Source organism: Pinus tabuliformis, chromosome 7 (assembly GCF_031772625.1).
Source record: "Pinus tabuliformis cultivar Carrire ecotype Pingquan chromosome 7, CPIR1, whole genome shotgun sequence".
Lineage (NCBI taxonomy): Eukaryota > Viridiplantae > Streptophyta > Pinopsida > Pinales > Pinaceae > Pinus > Pinus tabuliformis.
In genome coordinates, this window is record NC_142293.1 from 449,737,650 (window position 1) to 449,755,499 (window position 17,850).

The window sequence follows — 17,850 nt, forward strand, 5'->3', positions numbered from 1 at the left end:
AACATTATGTGATTTAAGGTCTTTCGCCTTAAGAGGATGTAAATATTTGGTTTTTATCAGTTTGGTGCGGGCAAGGTAGAATCCATGCCCAATGGAACATTGGGAATTTTGATTAATTTGTTTGCAGCTGGAAAGGCAATGGTCTGCGGGTTCTTGAGACCTCACAGGGAGGATCTCATCCCCAGAAGGAGCCAGTGTTAGCTCTACTACAGTTTGAAACATTTGATAGATCAAAGTAGGTGTTGAGCAGTGCTGGTTTGGTTCTATAAAGTTGGTAGCAGTCTTTCATGCTTTTCTCCCTCATTTTCCCTTTCCCCCTTCTAATTCTCACACCTTCGTTTCATCCTTCCTCTTAAATTCCCTCATTCCCCTTTATCCCTGTTTTTGTCTAAAAGCCCACTTAAATCCCATTTTACCTACCCCTGGGCATATTTTTTGTTTTAATACTTCTAAAATCCTGAAAACCTATATAAATCCCAAAACCCACATAACCCCGTACAATCCCATTATGTGTTTGTTATTTCCCCGGCGCTAAAGTCTTAATCCATATAACCTGCGCATATAATATAAAATTACATAGCTTGGCGGGCTCGTACCTGTCACATCATCCAAAATATGTGCATTAACCTTTTACCTTTTGTCTGTTGTCTGACCATCCATCGCCATAATCCAACGATATTCGCAAACCCCACTCTGCAGACCTGCACACGCATTAGTTCCCGTGGAAAGTGGTTTCCCCGCCATTACATCTGCCACGTGCCTTAATCTTATTACATCGCGCTGCCTTGTACATATACCACCTTTGCCCGAAGAGCGGTGCGAGGAAACCATTTACTGCATCTAGTACGGTCCTTGCCCGCTAGCTTTCTCGCATCTCCGCTGCCTGTCAACCATCGGATCAGCCTAACCCTGATCCAACGGTCCACATTCTTCTCATACATATATCTCCTGATAGCCTCCATACGTTAATCACCGCCACTCGTTTGTTGAATCCTACAACTGCTATTGATTCCCATTGCGCCACATGTCTTCCATCACCTCGCACTATTAGATCTCGACCGTCCACCTGAGCCATCCAACAACCAGCGTTCTTTCTCTGTTTTTCATCCATTTTCATGTATTTTTCAGTGTCTTCAGCCTGTTTTTCCTGCGCGAAGAAGCAGGAGATGATCCTGTTTTTAGTGCATTTAACCCTCGGCTACCTACATTCAAGAATAGCACAGTCAAGGAAGAGAAAGTATTGCCTCGAGAAGTTGAATTCATTCAGCCATTATGAACATTTATGCAGGAAACATTCCACTTGTACAAGGAAGTACACCAAAGTACCAGAGAATGTCTAGTTTGTTAATTAAAAAAGTTAGAATGTATCAGAGGACCATAATAGTTTGTAAATGTAGTTGGTGGTCAATTAGGAAACCTCCACGCATAGCCTAGCAGATCCATTTTTGTAACAGATTCCATATATACCCAGAAAAACAATGTAATCAGGTTGATGAATGTTATTCTGTTGTAAGCTTCAACTTCTGGAGACTGTAACTACTGTGAGACCTGTAGCTTCTGGTCTTCATTTCCAACTAATACAAGCTTCTTTTGCTGTCAATTGCTCATTTTTCACTTCTTCTATGTTCCAGGCTGTGCCTGTCATGCATTATTTCATGTGCTGTTGATGTTTAGCATTAGAGGGGCTATCATCCCACCTCTGTGTTAGGATCTAGCTAGTATTATTGAATTTGTATGCAAGTTTCTGTTGTTCTAGTGCCAGAGAGTTGTCATCCTGTATGTGCATTAGGAAATAGAATTACAGACCTTTTAACTGGTTGCAGTCGACCATCACAGGGTCGTGTGCATCTGCTGGTGTGGTCACGCTTCTCCATTATCACCTTATCTTCAATATGTGAGTGATTGGTGGTTAAAAGCCTTGTAGTTTGGGGGTGTTCACCCATGTCTAGGGTCAATCATAGTAGAAGGGGTTATCTGGCTTGAATATTGTTATCGGGAAATCTAGTGTCTATGCAGAGCTGCTAGTCCCACTAAGGCTGGTAGCTACCTTAGAAACAAACAAACTAAAACCACTTTCATTTTCCTTTATGAGAAGTAAATAAGAGGGGAAAGAATGAGACCAACCTCTGTCATGCGCTCGGTTGCTTGCTTGATTCCTCTCCCTTCTGATAGACCTTTGCCACTTGCTTCCTCATTTACCCAGCTTCAAAGAGTACCTGTAGAATCAAAGCAGCATAACACTATCCAAGAACAAAGATCTACTATCATAAACAATATAGGACCAGATATATATTGACGACACAAATGCATATATCATCAATCATACAAGAATGTGGAGGAAAAATTGAATAGCTTTATTAATAATCAAGAATAGCAAAGAGGATTACAACCAATTGTTCTTACCCAACGTCATCCTCTCAGCAAGAAAGCCCTTCTTCACCTCATGAAAAGCTTAGATCACCCAACACTATGATGTTACACCAAGAAACCAATAGCACTTCCTTACAAGATACAAAATTCCAGCCTCCAGATCTCTGGGATGAGGAAACCATATATAGATGTTTGCAAGGGGGGTGAGTCAGCTTTTGAGATTTGATTAGTGTCCTCTCTCTGATAGCTCTTGATTCCAATTGGAGATTGATGATCTCTTACTCATCCCTGGGCGAATGTAGAGAGGCAAGTGTCACAGGAGAAGTTTCTGGAAGATTCCATGATCCTCCACCTTGCATATTGACCTTGCCATTTGTCCACTCTCACCCATTTCACCCCATAGAAGGGCTTTTCAGTATGCATTGCACCTCCCGTGTTCAATTAGGTGGGATGCAGCGCACTTTGACCATGGAGCAGGTGAGATGGTCAAATTTTGACCAGTTCTGAGTAGTTTTTCATGGAGAACTTCTGGGAGATGATGTAATCATCTGACCTTGTTCTTTTAGGGGTTGGAACAACACTTTTAGGGACTTAAAAGCCTTTGGTTTATGGACATTTATGATTGGGGTTGCAGTGCCCAAAAATGTATATAACAGTTGCCCCCTAAAGCATGAGGTCATTAATATTTTGATGTCGGGTGAAATGATTTACCATGAGGATCGAGTGAAAGGCTTTCGATATAGTTCCTAGAAACAACATTTGGAATGGATTAGAAGAGCTAAAGGTTCCATTCGAGTTGAGAACTGTCACTATAAGGTTATACGAGAATGTAATTGCCAAGCTAAAAAGAAATGGGTGGTGGTCGAAAGATATTAAATATAATATCAGAGTTAAACAAGGTTTCCCCCTCTCCCCTACCCTATTTGGCATTTACGTCGACAAGCTTGAAGGTTATTTAGAGGAAGCAAGATGTGCTAGCACGATCTTAGCTAGGATAGTCATCATCCTTCTTCTCTATGCTGACGATATTGTTCTTCTCGCAAGGTGCCCATCTGATCTTGACAAGCAACTTAGGCTTCTTAAGGATTTCTGCTCTACCATGGGTATGACTATTAACGCTCACAAAACAAAAGTTATGATTATCAAATCCAAGAACGACACTTAAGCTAGTTTTATGTATGACAATAATAACTTGGAGGAAGTGTATTCTTACAAGTATCTAGGAATTGATATTCATCAAAAGCTCAACTGGAACTATAACATTGAGAAAAGGATTAATGGGGGGTGGAAAGTTTATTTTGGCCTTGAAAATAGTTGTAAAACAGAAAACCTCGTAATGTGGGATAAAAAGAAGTTCCTCTTTGAAACTTTAGTCAATCTTGTTATCTTATATGGATGTGAGGTCTGCGGTTGCAGCATCTCTAGAGAATCTTGGAGAAAGATTGAGCATATCCAGAAATGTTTTGTAACGCATAACCTGAAAATTAAAAGCAATACACCCTATCCTATTCTCCTTATAGAAGTAGGTATTTTCCCTATTGAGAGCCTAGCTATGACTAGGCTTCTGTTGTACAAGCACAAACTCAATAACATAGGAGATCATATACTTCCTAAGCTAGCTTTAAGTTCCGCCAAAACCACCTAAGGCTCAAGCGGGGTTGGTATAAAGACACGAGGGCTTGGTTAAACCATTGGGAGATCAACGAGAATGATGCATTGCAAAACATTAATAACATTAAAAATATTGTTACTTCTAAGTTAAAAAAAAAATGTGGTGTGAGAAAGATTTAGCAGCTAAAAGAAAATTAAGTTATTATAAGAAGGTCATCAACCCCACCGTAGAAGATCAAAAGTATCTCTCTGTTTTAACTAGCTCAAAGAAGAAAATTAATATAGCAAAGTCTAGAACAAACTCTCATGAGCTCCATAGTGAAATAGGTCGTTGGGCAGTTCCTAAAATGCCATGGATGGAAAGGCTCTGTGATCTCTATGAGAATAGGAACATCGAGTATGAAAACCACTTCCTGTTAGACTGTCCTGCACACAACCACATTAGATCTCATAATCTTTGTCGCAATAGTGACCTTCCTAGCCTTTTATGATGTCAAAATTATAGTCAGCTCGGGAAGCATCTCTCCAAGCTTTTTGAGAATAGGAATAAAATCTTAAATCAAACTAAATAATTTGTTTCTTTAACCCCGATAGACCAAATTTTGGTCTCAGTGGATGTTAACCATCATCATCATCATCAATAAAATGGTTTATAATAAAATGAAAAAAATAAGTTAAACTAATAATTGAAAATAATAATTTAGTTTAAAGAACCCAATGAATCCTAGAAAATTAAAAAAATTCTAATTTTAATAAATAAATTTTAAATAAATAAAAATCTTAGAAAGTTAACCAACAAATCTAAAATTGAAATATATATATATACATAAATAATAATTTATTATCAAAACTAATGAATAAATGGAATAATCAAAGTTAAAACCACAAATAGTATATTAAAAAAGGGGGCCAATATTTGAATTAATTTTATTTAAAGAATAAATGAATAAGAAAAAACTTTTTATTGTAAAATATCAATTGTATTCAAATATTAGAAACGTAAAGAATAAATCTAAAATAAAGATATATAAGTTCACAAGAAAAAATAATATAAATTAGAGGATTTATTAATTATAAAATATAGATAAGACTAATAAATAGATAATGAGTCGAAACGGTTACAAAATAAATCATTAAGAAAAAAAATAACAATAGAATCCCATAAACCAAAAGGAAATAAAATCGTAACAATTACACTAGATATTTACAGATCATGAAAGAATATGAAACACATAAAAATAGGAAAATAGGGAAAGAACGATAATTTCACTAAGCACCATCTCTAAATCAAAAGAAAACGATAGAGAAGGATACATTGAAGAAAGGAGGAAGATACCTAAAGGACGATACTTAATAATAAAGAGACAGGATTCAATAACTCGTAATCTTCTATCCACCATCCCTTTTGAGTGAATTAGACCTTTTTCAATTTTGATGACCTCCCTTATCATTCAGTGATGGAAATGATATATCTTGGCAATGACCTTGCAACTATCTATACAAATGTGGTGCTTTGTATTTTCCACACGTTCTGCTAAGGCATAAGATCAGGTCCTAGAATGTTTTATATATTCTACATGCTATTGGATCCGTTATCTAATGGAACATCCAATTTCTCCATTGTAGGGGATCCCATTCCCATAGGAACACGAGATTAGATAACCAACTTTTACGCTCTTAGATTCTATCGAGCCTTTGAATATCTAAGCGAGCTACAGATTGTGTTCAAGGGTCTAAATGTGGCAGAAACATTGTTCTTATTAAAGATATGAGAAATCTTGTTGAGCATTCCTTGCATAAAGGGAAGTTGAAGATTGGAAACCACATCACTAGTTTTTTCTTTAACTTGGGACCTTTACTTGCATTTAAAGAAAAAATGGATATCATGGAATCTCTTATAGCCATTCCTTTCAAAAACGTTAAGAAGATGGGTTCTCTCATCTCCTTGGCGACTCTCATTAGAAACCCATAAAGAACGAGTAGCTAATGTGTTGAGGAATGCAAGATTTTGGGTTGGATAGTTATGGGAGTCACCATGGAGATATTGCTTAATGTGGATTTTTTCACGAAGCACTAGGTGAGAGAAAGAACCATCACCCTTTTAGAGATAAGAACATCAAGGAAGGGAAGGCTACTCTGAACTTTAGGCTTCATGGTTAATTGTATGTATCTTGATTGATTGTTTAAATATTGAAGACAAATATCCAACTTATCATCACTGTGAGGCCATAAGATGAAGGTATCATCTACAAACCTCTTCCAAAGTTTACACCAAAATTGATATGAAGTCATGGTATTTGATTCAAAATCCTCCATGAAAAATTTATCAATGAGAGGACAGAGCGGAGAACCCATGGCAACATCATAGGTCCACTCATAGAATTCACCTTAGAAGTTGAAAAAATTAGAGGTGAGGAAGATCTCAACAAGTTTGGCTATATCATGATCAATAATAATATTGATCACATAAACAATGTAATTAATAGGGATATTGATTTAGAGAGACATGACACCAAAACTCACCATAATATCATAGGGTCAAATTTTATGTCCTTTAACTCATTGACATAAGAAGATGAGTCCTTAACAAAATAATTTGTGAAACTAACAAGGGGCTTGAGTTTCCTGGCTAAGTATTTATCAAAAAGATAATTTGGCCCACCTATTGTATTGACAATGGGTCTAAGGTCCCTCCTCGTAAATATCGGGAAGAATATAGATCCTTGGAGTGAGAGGATTTCTTTCAATAAGCTTATGGCCTATGGAGCAATGAAGAAATAAAAATAGCAAAACATTTTAAATAAATGAAAATCCTAGAAAGTCGACAAATAAATCTAAAATAGAGATATATAAATTAACTATATATATACATATATTATAGGATAAATTAATTTTCATGCAACTCAACTTAGCCCATTTGTTTTCTGTATATAATTAATTCTGGTGTAATTAATTATACATTCATTATAAAATTCCACTAGGCATTGGTTATAAGACACATAAGCCAGAAAATAAGGCATTTTTCTTTTAAGAAAGATATGTAGGCTACAATTGATACCCTAGGAACCTCGCATACCATGTCATCGGATTCCATGTTCACTTCTTAATTGTACCCTACATTTATTTTCAGCTTTCTACTATGATATAGAAATCCTTGATAGGGGTGGCCACTTTAAACTTTAACAACATATATTCCTTTTTACGCTTAATGAATTGATATTTGTATATCTTTAGTACTATGAACTTATCAATCTTCATGAGCATGCTATCTTTCCTAAGAACTCACATTAGTTGAGTAACATTAACACTAAATTCATGTGTCATTTAATACCACACCCTGGATTTTTATGCTTGTTGTCCCTCTTGACTTCTTGTCAATTATGGTATTGATTGTTATGGCACATGTGATACATGCAAAAAGTGGCAAAATCAGGTAATGAAACACAAGCTTAGCCCATGTGGATGCACTCGCCTACATGTCCTTCTGAATGAATGGTGGGATTGTGGGTTGGAAAAATCAACCGAGGAAGGTTGTCCACTTAAACCTAATGCCAAACCCACAGTGTCCTCCTTTTCTTCTGATATTTTTGTGCATCATTCAAACTGGTTAGAGTTTGGACACCTCCGCGAGTTATGCCATACTCCGAGCCATTCGGAAATGGATTTGCACATGGTTGCGAGAGTGTTATTGGGAAATGTCTTAAAATACTACCAGGTAGGGTTTCTCCACACGTTTAAACATTTTTAATTATATTAGATCATCATTAGTTTGGTATTCCACAAATTCACTTCAAAATTACCTCTTTACAATTTATGCTATGGTTCTCCATTCTCTCTTATCAGAGTTGTGTCCTATCCAGGTTCCTCTCAACATTGCAACAATGATGGCCATAATTTTATAACTTCCTTGGGTGAGCTGAGACCCCTTCTCTGTTTGCAACCTTGCTTAGGTATTTTTACAAAAGGGCTAGAACATTTACATACTCTATCCTCTTCGCTCAAATATCTTTTCAACCATTTTATTGTTGCAGATGATTCCTTCATCCAGATTTGGATTTCCCCTATTGCTCTTCTTCTAAGGATTTTTGATCATCTTTGCTTGAATTTTAGATGGAGGGGGACTAAGCAACTATATGCGTCCACTGATAAGTATAATCTTTCTTCTTAGTTTCATGTATTATCCTGCCTGATGTATGTATTTCCTTTCTAACTTAGTTTCTTGTTTTTCTTTTAGGGCTACTGTCAAGGATTATTGGTGTAATATTTTCATCCTGGCCATCGGAGGTACAATGCTCGAGTTCAACGTTTTATTGTAATTATGGTTTCACTTATGGCATCAGATCTGTATTATTACTGGTGTGGTATTCCTATCCACTTCCACCAGTTGTGGAACTTCCACAGAACCACCATCCTCACACCGTGAGTATCATTAAAATTTACCATCATTTGGGGTTTTAATTCAATGTCAAGTTTGATGCAATCATACAGTTTCCTCCAGAATTTGCCTCTCGTTACTAATACTTGTGGGTTATTGTTTGTATCACAAATATCATGAGATTGTCCATCCTAAACTTCCTCTCGACCATATTATTCTATGCATGACTTACTCTCTCCTTCTTCCATGTAACAACCCTTCTTACCTATTTATTCGTAACACTGTTGGGTTATTTTTTCTGATTTCAATTTTTGTTTTGGTTAATAAATTTTGGGTTTTTAGTCTATAGTAGAATTATAATATGTTTTATGTTGTCTTTGTTTCATGTAACCAAATAGAAGATCACAACCTGGATCCAATGATAGGTAACCAAATATATGATTTTATTGAGTTGAGGACTCACAACCCTTGACATCATATGATTTGATGATTCAAGTATTGATGGTTTCCTTGTATCCCCTTCGCAGGTACGAGGAAAAGCTTTCTCGTTGGGGTTCATTCATCATTTTTGGGCCTTGAGGTTGGATTCAAAGAATAATAGTGCTCTATCCTCACACATGTCGGTCCACTGTTCATGTTATCATGAAAATGAATTCTTAAGAGAGGCATGCATCATCCATTTGAAATTTCTCCTGAATTTTGTGTTTTAATTGTTGTGATCATAACTTATATTCACATATTCATTTGAGTTTATGTAGAGGGCAATCGTTTACCCATAAGAGGGATAATTGTAAATGCTATGGGTGATTTCTTGAGGCTTTTACTCTAACTCCTATAAACTCTGATATTAAATGACTTCAGTCGGTTGAGTTCATGGTTATTCCTAAACTTCTTCTTCATGTATGGAGTAACCGTGAGAATAAATATGCTAATTTTGGATGGATTATGTTGGTATCCATTGAGATATGATTGTGTTTATTAGTAACTTAAAATTTCTTTCTATGTTTGAAGATTAAAATGATTGAAGTGATTTTAGCACATGGGTAAGAGAATTTCTCTATTCTCTTCATACATTAAAATCTTTTCCATATAGCAAGAACTGATATGGATACTGCAAAAATATTTATTTTTGAGTTACTGATTGTTGTCTTCACTTAAGTATCACCTATCCTTGTGACCAATCAGTTAAACATTTCCCCTTTTCCTTGTTCTTGTTAGCTGGAAATGCGAACACTATAGGTATTACCCAGATATTCTTGCAGGTCAGAAGTTTTGTATATCAAGTTGTTTTTATTTTTCTCTTTATTTGTTCTGTTTTGTTAACATGTCTCACTACCTATATGAGAAGGATATCCTAGTAGAATTATTCTTTTAGTGTCATGAATATATATATATTTCTTGATTATAGTCCTATCACCTCTATTATGAGGGTTTTGATCCTATGTATCTTTACAAGAACACTTTCCATTTTAGGAAAACTGCACAAACCTCTATGGTAACTTATTTCCTAACTAGAGGTAACATTTATATAATTATCAAAACTTTTCAGTTAATCTTTTCCTAGTCATTCAACATAGCACTTGAGACTCCTTTTCCTCTATTGGTTAACTCGACTTGTAAGTTTTCTATTATTCCATTGTTAGCCCTTTTAACTGACTTTCATGTAATACTAAAATATATAATACATATCAACATGTTCACTCTATAATATTATAACTTCAGAGGTAAGTTGTCTTCTGCTAAAGACTCTTCGGGGAATGACAAATTTTGTTGTGATCATCATTTGAAGTTTCCCAACCTTTTCACCTAACAATTATCCAAGTTATGCATGTGATTTGCATGCCTATCTAAAATTTATATTTGCACTCCTCATATCATATCCAAGTGTTGTAACTTAAATTTCTTTGTATTCCTAGCTTATAAATTTAATTCCCCTAAATTGATCTACGTTTCTTTCTTGGATGTAGATGATTCAAAGTAACCAACCTCATTAAAAACTAAAATTTTGGGCTATAGTTCAATAAATGGTCTATATGCTAAGCAAATATATCGATTTGTTCACAAAAAATATCATGATAGCTTTTTGATTGACAACCTTTACCACAACTAGACAACAATATTCTCATCCAAAAACACAATATACCAGCAAATCCAACAATACATTAAATTCATCAAATTAAACATCACAATAATTATTATTACATGAATTTAAATATTCATTATCTAGAAAGCTTCTCACAGTAAACAATTGAAATAACTTGGAAAGAACACTTTTCCTCCCAACCATGAGCCTTCTCTTCTGGTTCTCCCCCGTGTTGAGATCCACCTTCCCCCATAATTAAAAAACCCTAGGTAGAATGGTGAAGGCACTCTTATGCCTCACTTCCCCTAGTAGACTTTCCATAACAATGTCTCGTTGTTTTGGGTTTTGCCAATTGCTATAACCTAGGTTTTTCCTATATATATATATATATATATATATATTTTAAAGGATTTATTTTTTCCTTTAAAGCCACCTTTTCCACTATGACGTTACATTCACCCATTCCTAGTGTTGTTTCCCCCACACTAGGTGATTTATTATATTTTTCTCTCCCCATCTATCCAATCACATAGATTCGCTCCTAACACTTTTTAGGAGTAGTTTGGGAAAGTTTTATTTCCATCCTATCCATCCAAATTAGATTCTGGATTGGAATAATGATCTCTTTAATTCACCCATTATTTTCCAAGTTAATTCTCCAAAGCAAGATTTTTAATATTATTCAAATCTATTAATTACATCATCATAGTTATTCCAGAAACTCAATTATGGATTACATGCCATTACTAAAAATAGTTCAACTACTAAAAGAGTATTCACAAGAACATAGGGGGGTATTACATCTTCCCCTTCTAAAAAAAAGAATGTCATCCTCGTTGTTTATTATTCTGCCACTTCATTTTTGAACATAGCTCGATAAGTTTCTTTCATTCTATCTTCACGCTCCGAAGTGGCCTCCTCGGGTATAAAGTGTCTGCACTACACTTTAACCTGAGTGATGAATCGATTCTGGAGCACAATCTCTTTTCAATCCAAGATACATAGTGTCTCTAGTAGAAAGTCTCCTTCCGGTTCCACCTGTATCAAATTCCAATCAACCACATGAGAAGAATCATGAACATATTTTTTAATAAATATACATGGAATAAATTATGAACTTTAATATGACTGGTGTTGAGTCCCAAACTTGCATCTTCCCTATACACCTTTCTAGCCTTTTTCCATTTACCTGGACCTCCTAAGCTGTCAAATCATTGCATATTAGTTTAAAGAGAGCATATAAAATGGTTTCCTAGCTATGTCTTGTGACTGCTGTTTGATCTAGATTTTTGCTCATTCAGCTGTGGAATCTTGTCACTTTCCATAGCCAGCTCAACTTTTCGCAGCCTTTTTGTTGAAGTCTATGTTACAGGTATCTACAGCCGAATCCGGCCACATGGGCAAGTTGAAAATGATGTGGACATGGACCGTGTCCTATTGGTTCAGCCGAATCCCTCACAGAAGGTCGTGGTCAAAGACAGTCAAGAGGTGGTCAACCTAAGAGTTTTACGGTGGCAGAACTCTTCTTTTCACCACGTGAAGACTTGCGTGGCCATTCCTAAATCTCAAGAGACGTGTTAACACCTGGGGACTGCTCCATGAACTGAATCTAATAGACACCCTCTTTGGATTTCATTTTCACGGCTACCATCATGCTGAATTCCTGGACATGGTTGTTCACGTGTCTTTTATCAACGCAGATTTTGGGAAAGTAGTTGTGTCATCCTCTGTTATAAATAAAGCATTCTCATATGCATATTAGCTAGCTTTTTGAATGTAATTTTGACTGTTTACGAGCCCACTGTGCCGTGACTTTATCCTTATGTTATGATTGCGTTTTAATACATGAGAAGACACTATTTATAAGCTCAATTCGTGGTTGATCGCTAATTGGCCAAGGTTGTGCAGAGGGCCCCTGTACACACCAAGGTTTTGTAATTTCTGTATAGTTTCATGCTTTATTCCTTTAAATTCCTGATGCCATAATTGTTTACTTGTATATATTACACTGCTTATGGTATTCATGTTGATTGTTGTCCATAGTTTTTTTTATGCTTTCTAATGCTGTTAACTGATCAGTGTCTTTATTTCAGGTTCTAATAGGCAGCCCGAGCATTTGCACATAGCTTTATAATGAGTACTGACATGGAATTATCTTGTCCTTTTGCTGATTTATTTTCATAGTTCTAATTCCAACACTGTTTATTTCTTTCAATTTTGTTCATTTACTTTTCTGCAAGATAGATATTAGATTACTCATGTCATTTTCAGTTACCTCCTATAGCCAGAGCGAGTCAAATGGTGAGGGATTGAAGTATGAATGCGTAGTTTGATATTAGTTTATTTTTCTGCAAGTTAGTTATTGAATTGCTCATGTCATTTTCAGTTACCTCCTATAGCCTGTTATCACTCAGGTTGTCCTTAAGCTCCTAAAAGGATACGACCGAGGTAACCACAAACCAATCTTTGGATTGCAGGTTCTATCCCACCTGCAATCAGAGAGGGCTCTCTCTTTCTGATTTAGCTTTTGTTGATGATGATTTTAGGCTAGCTATTGGGTTTGGGGTTTTGTTCATGTTTGGTGGGAAGGATGATGCTTTCAAGTGGAGAGGAAACGCATAGTGTAACAAGTTTCAAACCATTGGAATGGAGTCATGGAGTAAGACTGCTGGTGTGTTTTCTTGGTCACAAGAGGAATAAGGAGCAAGGTAGCTGCTTATGAAACAACATTAAAGCTTAAAAGGATGGAATGAATGCTAAGGAATGAGAGGCAACAAAGAATCTCTCAATCAGATTAGCAGAAAGAAGCTGAATGAACTCTATCTAGGAGCAGCTAAGAATTCTCAGATAACAGTCATTCATATATGAAATAGGTCAAACATGAGCCATAACGGAATTCATATTTATGCCTAATTCAAGAGGAAAACATTAAGAAGCCACAGAACCTGGGCATAGAGTGCAGCTAAGCAAATTCTAAACCAATCCTTTGTTCTGTGATTTGAGCATATATGAAATTGAAATAACAGAGGTAAGGAAAACTTATTGATTCATATAGCAGCACAAGAATTCCACATTCAATTCTTCAGACCATTAGACACAGAGCAGACAGTCATTTCTCCAAGCCTGTAAGCAGTCTTTGATTATAGAAAAAGTATCAGACATACGGTGCAAGTCTCTCTTGGAATACATTATCCGACCAACCCTTAAAAAAATACAGAGGGCGGTATATATAGGGAAAAAATGTCCAAACTTGTCTATTACAACTTGACCTAAACAGGTCTGAAAGAAAATGATTACTTTAACCTAATCCTATCCATCAATAAGTGCAAGAAAATATCTTTGAGCTGCGCTGAGGGTAGTCGTATCAAAACTGATTTAATGTGATGTCCTTGGTGGCTTGGTGCAGTGTTTCTGCAATAACTGTGCTTTGGGCTTTGATCCATTGCTGTTTGGCGGCTTTAAATGCTTTTAACTGTGATTTGAGAGCTTTAATGGGCTTACACCGCTTTATTTGACTTTGTTGGAGGCCATTCAATGCCAAGCTGCCTTGGGAAATGAAGATTTTTATTAAAACGTCCAACTGATACTCTTTGTCGCTCCATCTTTCCTCTGATACTCTTTCGCAGTTGAATCGGGCCGTTTCTCTCTTTCCCTGTGTATGAAATTGTCAAATCAATAGTTAATGGCCGCTGTTCGGCCCTCTGTTGCTTTAAAAACTGCGTTTGCCGCTTTATAAATGCTTCGCGAAGAAAAACGGGTCATTCTGCGCCTTTCGGGCTTGCTGGGGGCTGCACGATGAGGGTCTTTCCACTTTGGCCCATTTCCCGTAGCCATGCGCTAGGCACTAATCGCGCATGAAACACTGCCTCAGAATTTGAATCCGGGCTTCCTAAGCACGATTTTCGCATTCACGCCTTTTTTGCTGATGATGTCAGCATGACGTCAGCGAGTGGGACCCAGTACGGTGGTGACGTGGCAGGGTGACGTCAGCATGTACGGCGGTTGATGTGGCGGTACATAGTGGCAGTGATGTGGCAATGGTGAGTTGGTAGTATAGTGGCAGGAGGCCGACGCAGGCAGATGACGTGGTAGGATGACGTCACTGGGCAGAGGACGGTTTGGCCACTTCGGGTGCACTGCCTTTGCATTGAAGCGGTTTGGGACGAGGGGGCTCCGCCACACCTGGGAGGTTGACGCGTGGCGGGAGTAGAACGGTAAAAACGCCAAACTCCCGGATGCTAACCCTTGTGTTGTTGGCGCGAGAAAACACCCGCCCACCGTAGATCTTGGGTGGGCCAGATCTAACGGTCGACGGGACAGGTAAGGTGACGGAAGGTTAGGGCGGGGACCCGCCCGCTATATTTAATTTTTTGTATGGCGGGGGGGGGGGGGGGGTTAAAACCTTAGAAAAGTGGGTTTTTGCGGGTTTTGCACGCCGGGGTAGATATTAAGAGGCAAAACTTTAGAATAACGGCGGAAAAATAGATTTTTCAGGGTTAGGATTTAGGGGAACTCGTTGTTATTCTGACCAGATGTCAGAGTAACTCCAAGACACGGATGGGCTAATTAACAACCCCAGATGGACTATTATTGCCTAGAACTTATACAATAGGGCTATAGTGCCGGGGATGGGGAATATGTACATAGGGGAATTTTATACATAGTTTTAGTAGGGGAAGGGGGGATAGATACGAAGCTATATAATATAATTAGTAGTTAATATGGAGGTGACCAGAAAGCGCTAAGTATGTGACCTTAGGCTATTTTGGGGGAAAAGTGACTCAGAGAGTGAAACAATAGGACTCCTAAGCAAAGAGGACCTTTACTCAGGCAAATATAATGGAAAATGATGAAACTAAGAGGAGTCAAGCACATCTTGACCTCTTCAGGGAAGTTAGTGAGTGATTTGGGGATAAGGGAGAATGGGGAAGTTAGAGATATCCATCTTGAGCTCCTCCAGATGAAAACTGCCTTCAACTTGTGATCTGAATAAATATGACATTTGACAACATGAAATAGATCACAAGCCATGATTCTGCAACCACACAGCTACCTACCCAGCCTACCTTCCTAACATTTTTTCTTCTTTTTGGCTGGGTGAACTTACACTTGCAGACCCTACTTTACAATTTTTCTTTTGACTGCCCTCCTATCTAAGTCTACCCTTATTTCTACCAAGGGCCCAGATTAAGCAGTTGGGCTCCTTTGATTCTCTACCTATCTAGAAATCTGCCAAGATTAAGCTGTTTGGTCAGATATCAATTCTCTATATTCTAAAACAAGAAATTGAAACCTAGGGGGGCCAGGATTAAATTGTTTGGCCCTCCCTTTTATAGAACATTTTTCAAAAATGGTTAAGTCATCAAAATTGGAATACAGCAGTGGCACTTGGACTGGCACACTTTCATGGCCTTTTATTTGGCCTCTTTTGGAAATATGGAACCTTGCAACATGAAAGATGACATATTTGGCATGTAAAAATGTCAATCATGAAATATGAACACCTCTCGCAATAGGAGGCTAACAGTGGCTCCACTTGGGGATGGCTTTTCCTTGTGAAAAGCAAAGAACAACAGGTCAGACTGCCTTGATCTTCAATTATTTGCTATATTCTAAAACTTTTCCCTTTGTTGGCTGCTTTATATATATATATGAGAGCGGAATTGAAGAGCTTAGAGCCTTCACTTCGGGCTTCAACTGCATCAAGCTGCTATCCAAACAAAAACTGAAATCCTACCTACCTACCCTAATCAACACCTGTTTGCTGGTTAGGTAAAATGAAACAACCAGTGCAACCACTTAAGCACTTGTAGAAAGAAACAAACTATTTGACTGACAGTTGGTGAAATCAGAAACATTGTTTGGTCATGTGCCCCCATAATCAAAATTGTGACATATAAGGGCCACTGCTGAACCACTTGGTCCTCATAGAGAAAATATTTTAAAGATTTTGAGTTGAAAAGATCCTCCATGTAATCTGCTATAGGATCAACAAAAGCATCATGTGGGAGAGTTTCTTCTAGGCCTTCTTTGTCTGATGGAACAGCTGCATCCTCAGTATCAAACTCTGCAGCCAATACTTCAGTCTTTGTCTTGAAACCAAGTTTATCCCCAATCTGTAAGTCAGAAGGTAGTACAATTTCCTCATGACTTGGAGAAGGAAGACTTTGGAGGAATTCTTTAGGATCTTGAAAATCAAAAGGCTGAATTTGAGAATGCACAAGTTCAATCTCATTTTGATGTTCTTCAGCAAGTAAATCAAGAAAACACATTTTGATTTGAGGCTGCTGTATTGCTTTGACCTTTAGCAACACTAATTTAAAAAAAATTTCATCAAGTTCATATTCTGATAACAACTTCTTGAATTCATTTACAGCTTGTTTAACTTCATCTTCCACACACCTGGTCATCCTGTCTGACTATTAACACTTTGAAATGGGATTAGTTGGCTGTAGAACTGCTCAAAAAACTTTGAAAATTTCTCTCTCAGGTTCGCTCACCCAGTGGAGTCTTGAATGTGAAGATGATGTGGAGTCGCTAGGTGGGTGATCAACTTTGGAGTGCCTGATCTCTGTCCACCATCACATATCAGAAAAGAACTTCAGACAATGAGAAAGAAACATTGAAGGTCTGGTTCTTCCCCAGTGGAGCTTTCCAACTTGATTTGTGAAATTATATGAGGATGTTCCCCAGTGGAGTCACCATTATGTTATCACTCAGGTTGTCCTTAAGCTCCTAAAAGGATACACCCGAGGTAACAACAAACCAATCTTTGGATTGTAGGTTCTAGCCCACCTGCAATGAGAGAGGGCTCTCTCTTTCTGATTTAGCTTTGTTGATGACGATTTTAGGCTAGCTATTGGGTTTGGGGGTTTTGTTCAAGTTTGGTGGGAAGGATGATGCTTTCAAGTGGAGAGGCAATGCATAGTGTAACAAGTTTCAAACCATTGGGCATGGAGTCATGGAGTAAGACTGCTGGTGCGTTTTCTTGGTCACAAGAGGAATAAGGAGCAAGGTAGCTGCTTATGAAACAACATTAAAGCTTAAAAGGATGGAATGAATGCTAAGGAATGAGAGGCACCAAAGAATCTCTCAATCAGATTAACAGGATGAAGCTGAATGAACTCTATCTAGGAGCAGCTAAGAATTCTCAGATAACAGTCATTCATATATGAAATTGGTCAAACGTGAGCCATGACAGAATTCATATTTATGCCCAATTCAAGAGGAAATCATTAAGAAGCCACAGAACCTGGGCACAAAGTGCAGCTAAGCAAATTCTAAACCAATCCTTTGTTCTGGGATTTGAGCATATATGAAATTGAAATAACAGAGGTAAGGAAAACTTATTGATTCATATAGCAGCACAAGAATTCCACATTCAATTCTTCAGACCATTAGACATAGAGCA